The sequence below is a fragment of the Rhamphochromis sp. 'chilingali' genome, assembly GCF_963969265.1.
Source record: "Rhamphochromis sp. 'chilingali' genome assembly, chromosome: 4".
Taxonomy (NCBI): domain Eukaryota; kingdom Metazoa; phylum Chordata; class Actinopteri; order Cichliformes; family Cichlidae; genus Rhamphochromis; species Rhamphochromis sp. 'chilingali'.
Window position 1 is genome coordinate 29,316,354 of NC_137948.1, and position 12,348 is coordinate 29,328,701.

Below are 12,348 nucleotides of genomic sequence, written 5' to 3' on the forward strand. Positions count from 1 at the left end.
ATAGTTTAAACATAAATTTGGCATCTAAAGATGAAAACCCTGCATATAATGTTTTCAATAATTTCCATATTACTAGAAAATTAGAACAACTCAAATTTTTGGCTTTGTGTGTGATTCTGTATCAACTCGCTAGACCATGTCTAATGGCCCTCAAAAGGTTTTTAAGAATTTATGAGCAAAAGCTGCTTACTTTCACTTTAGAGTTACAACACATCTGCAGTCTATGTCTCTGTTACACTGAGACCTAAATAGATAAATAGACCAGCCACAACAAAGAGGTATTAAATTAGATAGATAGATAGATAGATAGATAGATAGATAGATAGATAGATAGATAGATAGATAGATAGATAGATAGATAGATAGATAGATAGATAGATAGATAGATATTATTGGACACATTAAAGACAAATTATTAAATGTGCATAAAGAATATCTTCTGTTGGCTATAAAGGCCTATAGTAGATCAAGTTTATATATTATTTAATAGCTGGGTGTGTTCGGATGGGGCTGGGGGAAATGCACTTAGCTTCCAAAGTGAAGCCAATGCAGCAGTGCCCTAAATAGGCATTCTTTTCTAACAGCCACCAGGGGGTGACACCTGTAGTTGCATAAAAGGCTTCAGATCCTACAGAAATCTATGAGATAACAGCACTCTCCCTTTACCTCTGTAAAAACTGACTTGTGTTGCATGTTTTGGGGCATAATGAAAAAAACCTTAAGTCCGTTTTGTAAAGTCTGGTGTCAGAGAGGAGGATTATATTATGTGACTGACAAGTCATTAGCCAGTGAGCGTATAAAACAATTAAAACTGACCTGTTTTAATTGTTTTATGGCCTAAAGTCATGCATGAAGAGTGTAGCCACTTTGAGCATCTGTAGCTGCTGGCTTTCTGCTAGATCTCACCTTAGATAATTTATCTAAATTTCAAATGCAGGACCACACCTCGTACACTCCCCTTCTGCTTCTCTGTCTATATATCTATATATGACGCCCCTGCACTACAAGCTACGAGTTTGTTCTCATTTTTGTTCCTCACCCTCCCTCTCTTTTTCAATTTATTCACTTCTCACAAGTGCATGTGTATCTGCCCATCCCAAGAGCCGACGCCAGTCCCCTCCAAGGCCTTTTCCAAACCGCAAAACAGGTAGCTAGCATTAGCTGATGACACAGAGCTCAAAACTAATATCCAAATATGATCATCAAAAAACCTAGATGGTGCATGCCAAAATGTCAAACTTATGACCAGGTGATGTCATAGTGGACATGTGCATCTTTTATATACAGTTTATGGTCAGCACTCAAATAAACCCACACTATCACAGCAGAGTATTTCCTGATAATTAAAAGATTTCGCTGCCAAATAATAATAATAAAAAGTAGAAACAAATGTATCTAGAAGCAAATACCTACAGCTCACGGTAGGGACATGGTAGCTAAAAGAACTCATTTAAACCTACAAGCATGGTGATGGACAAAATGCTACCAGGACAGCATAGATATAAATCTTAACACAGCTTCAAAGTTATTCCTAGCAAACATCTATGAATCATTTCTTATTTAGGCTTCGAGCCTTAGCCTGTGTCATGGTCTAACCATTAAAACAAACCGTCAGCACCCCGCCTCATATCTGAGGTCAGTCTATTGTGTGTTTCTGCTGCAGATAGAAGGCAAAGTGACACTTTCCTGTTGGTGAGCCGTACACAGGCCTCCCGTGTGCTGTGTGTGTCCTCTGCAAACACTGATTGAACCGCGGGCGTTGCCATGGCTACACGCAGACCCAATGAGAAGCTCGCGGTAGACTGTTGCTGAATGAAAATAACAGAGGCCATTTTGCGAACGAAGCCAAGACATCATTCACTAATAACGAAAAACGGAAACGGAGGCAGAGCCGGTCCATTTCTGGACTGACGCCGCTTCTCTTCTCCAGAGTCGCTAGGGTCGGGACTGCGGCGCGGCTCGCGCATGTAGTCGAGAAAGAAAGGCAGGCGGTAACTTAATTGTGCCGCCTTCTCCTTGGAGTGTCTTAAGGAGAGGGGACAGGTTATTTTCACCGCATTGCTGTCCGAGGCCCAGTGACCCCCCGGGAGAGAGGGAGTAGCCTTCAGTCAAGGTTGGCACAACATCCATGCGCGTTGAAAACAGGTGTACGGTTTCATCACACAGTAGCTCCCGAAGCCGCCGTAGCTTCACGGTGTGTGTCACTTCTGCGCCTGTCCGAGGACTTCACTCGTTTTATATGGAAAAGACATGTTATTAGACATGTTTCGGGAATTTGTCCGGTGAGGTGGCAGCTGTGTTAAGGTAAGTACACACTACCAGTTTGTTGTTTAAAAAACACAGGGGGGCTATATATTTATCTCTCCCTCCGCGTCGCTTTTAGCAGCTGCACCAGCAGCAGCAGCACTAGATCTGACCCTCGGCTTAATTTCGTGGTGTTAGAGCTGGTAAACAAGGCTATTTGGGTTGTTTTAACTGCCTTACAAGCAGTTATGACCCTGCAGTTGTAATTGACGAAACTCGAGAAAATGAATTAGCTTATCCGGGATGCGGTCGGGTCGACTCGGTTTCCATTTAAAGTGCATTCCGGTGGACTGGTGTCTCCAGTGCATTAGAGGAAGATGCGGTTGGGACTGGGAGGATGATAAATGACGAAACCACAAGCTTTTAAGCTTTACAAAGAATATTTCTAAAACCGTAAGGACCGACATTATGAGAGCAGTGTGGGAAGAACATGCAGCCTCCTGATAGTTGTAAACATGAACTGAAATATCCACGTTTAACCTAGATCTTAAACGCTTAGGATAATCTCTATTGTTAGCTTGCACTTGTGCATTGGTCAATACAGTTTCCCGTATGTGTAAGAAAAAAGGATATAAGCGTATAGCAGATATTTATTTTCTAACTGGACGAAGAACATATAACTTATTGAGTTTGGTTTTATGATGATAATAGTAACACTGTTACCCTGCAATTCTTTCATTTCATCTTGTGTGTAATATGTAGAGCAATGCTTCTGCGCAGGGCCACCCTACAGTCATCACTGAGTTGCAGTTTTTCCTTATTCCTGCTTCCTGAGTTCACATTCATCTGCCATTAAAGCTTTATCAGTCAGTCTCTATGCAGATAGGAAAACTCATCTGCTGCCTTGCTGTCTGACTTCCTCAAAGCCATTGCTGTCCCAGTTCAAAACAAGCAAACAAAAATAAAACGGATAACACAGCTTTTTCTGTCCAGTCTTCTAACTTGGTTAAACGGATGATGTAATGAGGGGCAACGGATAGTATCCGTAAGATGCATATGAATGCTGGATGAGCAGGGAAAATGGGGATGTGTAACACTATCACTCCGGGAACCACATACCACTCCCAGTGAGGCCTACCTTTCTACCTGCCTTGTGAGTGTCTTTTGCTGTGTGTGTGTGTGTGTGTGTGTGTGTGTGTGTGTGTGTGTGTGTGTGTGTGTGTGTGTGTGTGTGTGTGTGTGTGTGCCTTAGGCCATACTGGCCGGTGTTTCTGATGTTGTCTTTCTTGTATTTCTGTGACTACACACTTCTGTCTCTGATGAGGAAGCAGCGGGCAGGATGCAGTGTGACGAGCAACAGTTGGCTACTGACTGTTTCGCAGAGGACCAATAACAGGGACTTAAATATACACTCATAATGAGCAATCATAGCATTTTTGATTTGATTAATGGCCAGAGAGCCCAAAACTAAGTGTCTCTGTTGCTAACTCAGTTGCACCTGCTAGTTTAGAGTTACTGGGAGAGAAGCTGTGTGGTGCATGTGTGTCCGAGAGGGAGAGAGAAAGAAAGAGGATCAAGGCAGGTTGTCAGGGAATAGGCGAATGTGATACATTTTCTTCTGAAAGTACAGAATGTAGCAGAGGGGGTTACTATCACAGTGGCCTTTATTTCACTCTATCATTCTCTCACACTCATTTTCCCATGTCTATTCTTTGTTTTGGTGCCCTCTCTTTTCTCATTGTATCCTCTGCTCTGCTTCCTCCTTTATCTCCCCCTCACTGTGCCCTTCTCCAGAGTCTGATGTCATGGCTCAAGTAGTGTTTGAGAAGTGGTGTGTGCCTGCTCCCAGAGCCCATTAACAATGTCCTGTAGCGTGCATCATAAAGTGTCATGCTGATGACTTTTTTTTTTTAAAATCTCATCTGCTGAGCCACTTTTATCTAAAGAAATCCTCTTTTTTGCACAGTAATCAGTAATTCTTTGTTACTGAACCAGAGATACTTTATTCTGACAAATAAGCAACACATTGTAGCACAAAAAAAGACTTGATACGGTCCTGCATTGGAATCATTTTTGCTTAGTTATCTGGCTGTGCAACAGAGACGGCCCCAAAAAGCTGCTGTCGAGGCCAAATGCTGATTGTGGTGTGCAATGTAGTTGAGTTACCACAAAGACAAAGAAAAGCAAAAAACAACAGAGATGAAAGAAGCATGGATAGGAAACACAAACAATGGCTGTGATGGACAGTTCTGATTCTTTATTAGTCCTACTCCATTGTAGAGACGTTCTAGTAGATCATGACTTGACAGTGGCCAAACCAAAATGACTAACATGAGTGCAAACAAGAGCCCACATTACCGGTTGTTCCACATATTTTTTACACTGCCCCCTGGAGACAGTACACAGCGACAGCACACAGACGCAGGTCAGCCAGCCTCTGTTGCACCTGCGGATGACCATACAGGGACCTTAATCCCACCCAATATGGTTTGCTTAGTGGCAAACTTGTGCATATGTATGTGATGTGTAATAATCAAATGTGTAAAAATGGCAATATCTGATCTTATAAAATGGACTTGAACACATTTTTCTGGCTTTGTGAAAAACCTCTGCATCTATACACCGCTAGGGATGTTCAAATTATACTGTATCTGGAAAATTAAAAGTCTAAAAACTTACACTGCAAGTTGACAAGTATATCTTCACCTGTATTTCCAGCCAAGATCTTTCCCTAATTTAATCCTTGCACGTCAATCCTATTTCAGTCATGAGGCCTTTTAATCTATTTCAGTGGTTGTAAGAACAACCACAGGTTTCTAAATATAAAGGCTAAACACAGAAAGTAATACACAGCCAGCTTTGTTAAACAGCAGAAACACTAAGCCTCTGAGTACACTGAGTGGGCCTGCTATACCTCTGTTACACTTCATGTTATTCAAGTCCTGCCAGGTGCTTTCAAATTATGGTAAATCTAGAAAAGTGGACCAAAAGCCCGTGCAACACCACAGTTACTTGCTGTGGTCACATCCAGCTTGTCATACATCAGATTAAGCCCCGTGTATCCCTATATCATTAGGGGCTGAGGCCTAACCCCACTGACAAAGGGCAAAATGCAGGGCACACCCTCAGCAAGTCACTATACCGTCATAGACAGGGCTACCACATGAGGCAAACATGCACGCTCATACATATGACAATTTTAGAATTATCTACCAACCTAGTATTTGTGTCTTTGAATTGTGAGAGGAAGCTGGAGCAACCTGAACAAAACCCCAAACGGGGACAGGGAGAATGTGCAAACTCATCACGCAAATGCCCCCATCAGACCAGCTGGTTCAAATCTAGAATCGTCTTTGAGAGGGCCAACCAGTACAGTACTTGGCCACTCAAAAATGGCCAGATCTGAATGTATGAGTTATACTGAAGGAGTTCACAACACCAGTTATGTAATACATGTTAAAAAAAGTTTGTAGAAAAACAAATATTATTAAACTATTATATCTCTATTAAAGAGCACGCTGCTTTGTGAATATGCTTTTCCTTTTTTGATCTTCAGATTTAAGTGTTTTCCAGTAAGTGACACTTACTACATGCGCAGCTCTTCTGCTTTTTATATCCTACCACTTACTTAACTGGGAATGGCAGGGCCTTGGAGAAGCTGATAATGAATTAGGTGTTGAAACTGTACGGGTGAGAGCATGTCGACACGGCTACTGTAGTCCAGAGTGGCTCATAGGTCAAAGTGTCGGTGCGTTTGAGTGTGAGTTTGTGTCAGTCACTATAAAAATAGTTTGCTTTGGTACTTTAATGAGATCATTACTAAGCTGCTGCTCTGTCCGTTTACTTTAAATTGTCTTATAAATCATTCTTCCACATGCAGCACTAAGTAGGACACACCTAGAAGAGCCAAAATATGATCTCAAGTAAGGAATGTGGTCAAAAATCTGTTTGCTTTGATGTGTGATGCAGATCCTGCTGCTTGTGTTTGTCATGCCAGGTTACAAGATTAAGTCTATAGTTGATAGCACTTATGATAGAACTTTATTGGTCCCCTGGTACTGCCCTGATTTTGGCCTCAAGGTTGCATCATTAGCACCTGTCAGTTGTCAGCTTTTCACCATACCTCAGTGATCCTTCCCACATGATGAGATGTTTCTGGGGGGGCAACTGCTGTTTGATTATTGGGATGTGTTAAACAACTTAATTAAACAAGGATCTTCTGGAACATCATATCCTGAATATTTTACTGATGCAAATGGTGAAAATCACAACATGAGTAATATTGTCGATGGGTTCAATAAATTCTTCATAAATGTTGGCCCTGAACTAGCAGCGGACATCCCGTGTCATAAAAATGAAAATATCAGTAATATAAAATCAAATCCCTTTTCACTGTTCCTCTCAGCTACAAATGAGCAAGAAGTAATAAATATCACATTAAAATGTAAAAGTAAGTCTTCAATGGATTATCATGACATAAATATGTCTGTAGTTAAACAGGTTATTCTGAATATTGCTAGTCCCTTAACATATATCTGTAATTTATCATTTCAGTCCGGTTGTTTTCCAAAAAAAATGAAAATTGCGAAAGTAATACCACTATATAAAAGTAATGACAAACACAGTTTTACCAATTATAGGCCTATTTCTCTACTGCCTCAATTCTCAAAAATTCTAGAAAAACTTTTTAATTCAAGATTAGAAAAATTCCTTGAAAAACATCAAATAATAAATGTTGGTCAGTATGGTTTCAGAACGCAAAGAACCACTTCAATGGCGATAATTGAGGCAGTAGAAGAAATTACTGATACACTGGATAAAAATAAATATGCAGTTGGTATTTTTGTTGACCTCAAAAAGGCCTTCGACACAATCAATCACTCAATTTTACTGGATAAATTGGAAAGATATGGTATTCGAGGGAAAGCTGGTAACTGGTTAAAAAGTTACCTAACAGGTCGGGAACAATATGTTAGCATAGGGCATTACCATTCAGAGAAACTTGGTATTACATGTGGTGTTCCCCAAGGGTCAGTGTTGGGACCAAAACTTTTCAATGTATACATAAATGATATTTTTGATGTTTCTCAAGTACTTAAACTCATACTGTTCGCAGATGACACCAACATATTTTTCAGTAGCGATGATTATACTGATCTTGTAATGACTGTAAACAGGGAGCTAAAATTAATAAAAAAATGGATGGACATAAATAAATTATCATTAAATATAAATAAAACTAAAGCAATGTTTTTTGGTAATTTAAAATATAATATAGAATTACCAATTATCATTGAAGGTGTACCAATTGATAATGTGAGTGAAAACAAATTTTTGGGAGTTATAATTGATAACAAAATTTCATGGAAACCCCACGTCAGACACATAAAAACCAAAATTTCCAGAAGCCTCGCAGTTTTGAACAAAGTGAAACAATTCCTTGATAAAGATGCACTTCGTACTCTGTACTGTACCCTGGTTCTTCCATATCTTACATATTGTGTGGAAGTGTGGGGAAATACATATAAAAATACAACTAATCCATTAGTCACAGTACAGAAACGAGCACTGCGTATTATTCACAAGGCTGGTTATCTAGATCATACTCACAAATTCTTTCTTCAGGCAAAGTTACTTAAATTCCAGGATCTGGTTAATTACAATACATCCATAATTTTGTATAAAGCTTTTACTAAACTTTTACCGGCAAATTTACAAACTAGATTTGAAATTCGAGAAAAGGTTTATAATGTGAGAGGCTTTGGAGAATTCAAATTACCCAGAACTCGAACAACCCGTAAAGGCTTTTGTGTGTCTGTATGTGGTGTGAAAATCTGGAACAGTCTGAGTTTACAATTGAAACAATGCAAAAATATTCATAGATTTAAATTTCTCTACAAACAGTTGGTCTGGTCACAGTATACTCAATGATGGGTTTTAGTGTGCTCTGTAATGTCTGTCCTCTTACCATTGCTGGTATGGATTCCAAAATAAAAAAATAAAAAATAAAGTGTGCGTATGTATGTACATATATGTACTTGTGTGTGTAGATATATATGTATGTATATGTATGTGTGTCTGTTACTTGTAGTTATTACTGCCTGTTACCTGTGGTAATGCAATTTATAATTTATATATTCTGTATTCAGTTATGAAGGCTCTAATTGTTGGTTGCGAGCTGCCGCTTAGATGCTTGTATCTGCCCGGGGCTGTTGATGGGTCTGTATGCAATGATGGGCGTAGCTGCGGGAAGTTTATTGTTTTTTTTTGTTGATGAGTGAGTATAGGGGTGGGATTTAATAAGTTTTCTTCGTCCCACTCCTTTTTCAGGCAAGTTTTGTTTTTTGTTTTGTGTATTTTATGTTCAATATAGGTATTTGTTGTGCCTGAAAATGAATAAATAAATGAATGAATGAAATGAATGAATGAATTATGTTTGTTGACACACTGATCGCTGCTGTGGGGCTTTCAGGAACCCTAAAGTCTGAAGCCTAGGTGTTTGGGAGACATAGTTGGAGGAGCGCTACTCGTCACTGGATCCATTCGTGCCCATGTAGACAGGATTTTTACATTACCACTTCATCATCTGCATGATGACAGCAGGCACAGAGAGTGTTGATCAAGACTTAGCTGTGTCCATGTTTGATTTAAAAGTTGGCAACAGGTTTGGCAGAGCCTATGAAGCTTTTTTTTTTTTTTCTAATTTATGGCCTTATACTAAAATAGTTGCTGGTCAGCTACTGTAGAGTAAGATAAATACATTTAAAATGACAGCAAACTAAAGAGATCCGCCCACTGTTTGGTGGAAGGTTTGTAGTATGAATCTCATCTGTTTTTGTCATATCTCAGGATTTGGTTTATGGAAGCTAATTAATTTCTTTTGTAGTGGCACCTCGGCTCTGCCCGAGCCTTTACCGCACTTTAATTTGTAAGTTGCGGATTCTTGCGCCTCTTCTGTTTATTGTTAAAAACTTGTTTTAAGTGGATGCGTTGGATGTTGTCCAAATAGCATGTTACACAGTAGCTGCCTGGCTGGTTTTAGGTATCCAGGCTCTAAATATGACATGCTAATAGCAGTAGTTACATCATCATTCTAGGAATAGCAGGGAGTCTGGGGTCTAGAGGTGCTTCTGGCTGACCTCTCTCCTGTGTATATTCGGCGTCTGTGTGCATGTGTGTGGTCATTTTCCAAATATACAGTCCCATATGGATTACAGCGCGGGAAAGATTATTAATGGTACAGGTGAGTGGTCATATAATTTGTATATTTAGAGCCTGGTATGACGTTGACAGTACAAGATGTATTTACATGGATTTAAAAAGGGAAAAGAAAAAGTGCAATTGCATGTCATGTCTATGTGGCTGGATATTCACATCTCCGAGGGAGCATTCTTGACACAAAGTCAAGCTGACCACAACAAAAAAGGAAAGAAAGAAAATCTCATGTGAGAAGGATTTAAGACTCCTGTCAGTTTCTGTGTGGATGCTGCCACTTTACATAGCCACAAACTGACAACTCTGGCCACTGTGACATAAAACCTGTTAGGAGGAGATGAGTACATTGAGGTTCTCTTACACCCTTCTCACACCTCAGGCGAGCCTAACATCTGAAAGGTGTATCTACCCGATGTAGCATACAGTAGAATCACTCTGCGACTCCTTTGGAATGTATGAATTGTGTGAACGTGTGCTTAGAAGTAGTTTGTCTTCATGGGCATGCGTGCGCTTATACTGCGTGGCATGCATGCAAACATGTGTGTGGCAAAATAGAGATACTCAGGCCTGTCACTTATCCCCCACCCATCCACACCGGGGGGTTACTTTCCAGTCTCAAAGACAAGCATGCCAGAGTCTGAAAATAACCGTATCTGATCACTGCTTCACCCAAACAGGCAACTCTCTTTCCCTGTCACTCCCACTCTTCGACTCCGTCTCTTAACTTTCTCCTCGGTCTGTTGTCTCTATGCTTCCCAGGCATTGAACGGGGATCTTGGGACTAAAGCTTGAGCGGGAGGAGATACTTGTCCTGAGCAGAGGAGAGAAAGTGGAAGGCACAGGGGGACTTTAAGTCACAACGCCATACGTGACTCTTCTTAGCACTTCTCCAGTCTTTTGGGTTTATGACGGTAAGAGTTACATTTACTTTACTTGATGGACCATTGCACCTGCACTCTGTTGTCTGCAGTGGGGCAGGATTGCATTTCGTTGGCGTTCACAGGAAAACCATTTTTATTAAAACAAATTTAAATCCGAGTGTGGATATTTTGGATTTAACCTGTCCTAATATCTTATATTGCTTTCTTCAAAGACCCTCTTCAAGGCACGCAGATATTGCAGCGCTGTCTACTCGGTTGTCATGTGTCTATATTTACTTGTTATGAACACAGATGCTTTAAAAAGATTTAAATTAAAAGAGATCCGAATAGCTTTTACAGCCCAAACACCCAAAGGGAATAGTATTTATCTGTGCTGCCAAAACCAAAAATTATAGCCCAAGAGTAGAATTTTTGTCTTTTGTGACAGTGGACAGAGGAAATGGTGTCAAATAAAAACAGCGGTTTTGACCGCGGTCACCTAAGAAATAGGATCACAAAAAAAGCTTAGATTACAGTTGTGAGCGTTAACTTCCTGAGCATGACTTTATCAGATTTTTGTGTATTTGTTTGTTTGTAAATATATTTATAAGAACTCCGTAACCTCTTAACTTTTGCCCCAGAATCCTTTCCCTCTTCGGGCCCTTTTACATACTTCAGTCTCTTGTTACAGCCTTTTTTCATGGTTTCTTATTTCCTATTCAACAAAAGCCATGCACCAATTCCTCCATTAGGCCAATCTCAGAGGTGTTGTGGAATGTCACCTTGACCCCTTGGGTACACAGTAAGGGGTGGTTCCCAGCCTCGGTTTGTATCACGGGCGGCTGGATTTGTTTTCTTCCGGATCTCACATACACAGTCACTTTGTGCGTTCCCTGCAAACGTCACAGGGCAACCTCTTCTTTTTTTTTTTTTTTTTTTTTTTTCTTCATTCATATACGTCATTCCAGCCTCATTAAAACTGATTGCAGAGGTCAGCGATACTTTTGTAAAGGTTTTTTGGTTAGATAAATCTTTTTGTTGCTTTTATAAAGTCCACGCTTCATTGTAATGAATAGTTTTCTTCTTCAGCTGATGGCATTTGCTTGGTTAGATGTGTGTCATGTGGAGTGGCAGTTCTATGAAGCTGGTGTTATTAGAAAAATTAAATGAATCTGGCATGAAATCAGGGATTTTTTTTTCTGCAATGTCTGTGTTTAAAATTAAGGATAGAATATTTTGTGGTAGTTATGATTATGAGCTTACCCGGGCTGTTGTTTCAGCCCTTCTTTTCCGCATTCCTGATTACTGGTTGTTTGTTCTAAAGCTGAAAATTTTTTTATTTTACTGAATCAAAGCGAATGCAAGGCTCTTATTTGAGGCTCTCATGCAAATATCTAGAATCCTGGAAATAGGAAAAAGTTTTTTCTAATGTTCTTGACCAGCTTCGAGGTTAAAAGGTCACGGCTAATGGCATTAAATATAGCGCCTCCTCTAATCAAGTTCCTCTTGTCTTCATGCTCGACACTTAACACTGGTACCTGGGGAATCCAGACTATGCATGGGGAATTTAATCTTGGGCACAACAGATAGCCCTGCCGCTTCAGCGTACCTCCTGTCTCAAATCAAAAAATATATTTTTGAACTGTTTGTCTTAACAAAGTCTTAGACGTAAACACTTTGTTTTACATATTGTAATTTGGAATTTCTTTTTGTTGTCATCTCTCTGACGTGTTTGCATATTTTCAGGATACATTTCTTTACCTCGTCACACTTTGTCGCCCTCGAGATGGGCGTGTTTACTCGTAGCATGTGGAAAAACTAACTTCTGCATCCTCTGCAAGCACAAAGGAAAATATTGCTTTTATGAAGTCCACACCAAGTTGTAATGAATAGTTTTCATCGGCTGATGGTATTTGTAGTTCAAACATCATATTTTAAACTCAAAATGTTTCAGATTCCAAGCTGAACAACAGTTGTTCTTCCTTCACTCAGAAAGCTGGAGCTTGACTATTACATTACGTCAAAATGA

The 12,348-nt window shown here is 39.9% G+C and overlaps 1 protein-coding gene across 18 annotated transcripts in view; it reads left to right on the plus strand.

The window, feature by feature from the left end:
* Positions 1–1,705: 1,705 nt before the first annotated feature.
* Positions 1,706–12,348, plus strand: part of sorbs2a (sorbin and SH3 domain containing 2a) — a 55,411-nt gene continuing 44,768 nt past the window's right edge. For 4 of the 18 annotated variants that reach the window (XM_080880143.1, XM_080880128.1, XM_080880139.1 and 1 more), the window contains exons 1-2: positions 1,708–2,304; positions 10,219–10,370. The gene's annotated coding sequence lies outside the window, so the exon portion shown is untranslated. Of the gene's footprint in view, positions 2,305–10,218; positions 10,371–12,348 lie in introns of all 18 variants that reach the window. The other 14 variants (XM_080880140.1, XM_080880145.1, XM_080880129.1 and 11 more) reach the window with 9 other exon arrangements.